Raw genomic sequence first — 490 nt, 5'->3', positions numbered from 1 at the left:
TTCTTTTGTTAACTTTAAAATTTAAGTAAAAAAGTATCTGATGGGTTGGTTGGACAAGAAAAATCAGAAAACTACATTTACATCAGTTGTCAAATTAGAATGTAATATAATATTGTCAATATCCATACATTGCTTAAGTACTTCACTTTATGAACCAAATAATGTAATCTAAGTTAAAAAACAAAATTCTAAAAAATACTCTAGACTATATCCCAAAGGTCCAGACAGGATTCAAGACTAATCTATAGACTGAACTAAAGTTTAGACTTTAAACTAGGATGTAGACTAAACTATACCCTAGACTATAGACATAACTATTGACTAGATTATAGACTAAACTATAGACTAAACTATAGACTAGACTATAGACTAGACTATAAAGTAGACTATAGACTAGACTATAGACTAGACTATAGACTAGACTATAGACTAGACTGTAGACTAGACTACAGACTAGACTATAGACTAGACTATAGACTAGACTATAGAC

This window comes from Lucilia cuprina, chromosome 6 (genome assembly GCF_022045245.1).
Source record: "Lucilia cuprina isolate Lc7/37 chromosome 6, ASM2204524v1, whole genome shotgun sequence".
Classification (NCBI taxonomy): Eukaryota; Metazoa; Arthropoda; class Insecta; order Diptera; family Calliphoridae; genus Lucilia; species Lucilia cuprina.
The sequence above is the reverse complement of the archived record's forward strand: the minus strand, read 5'-3'. Positions refer to the sequence as shown.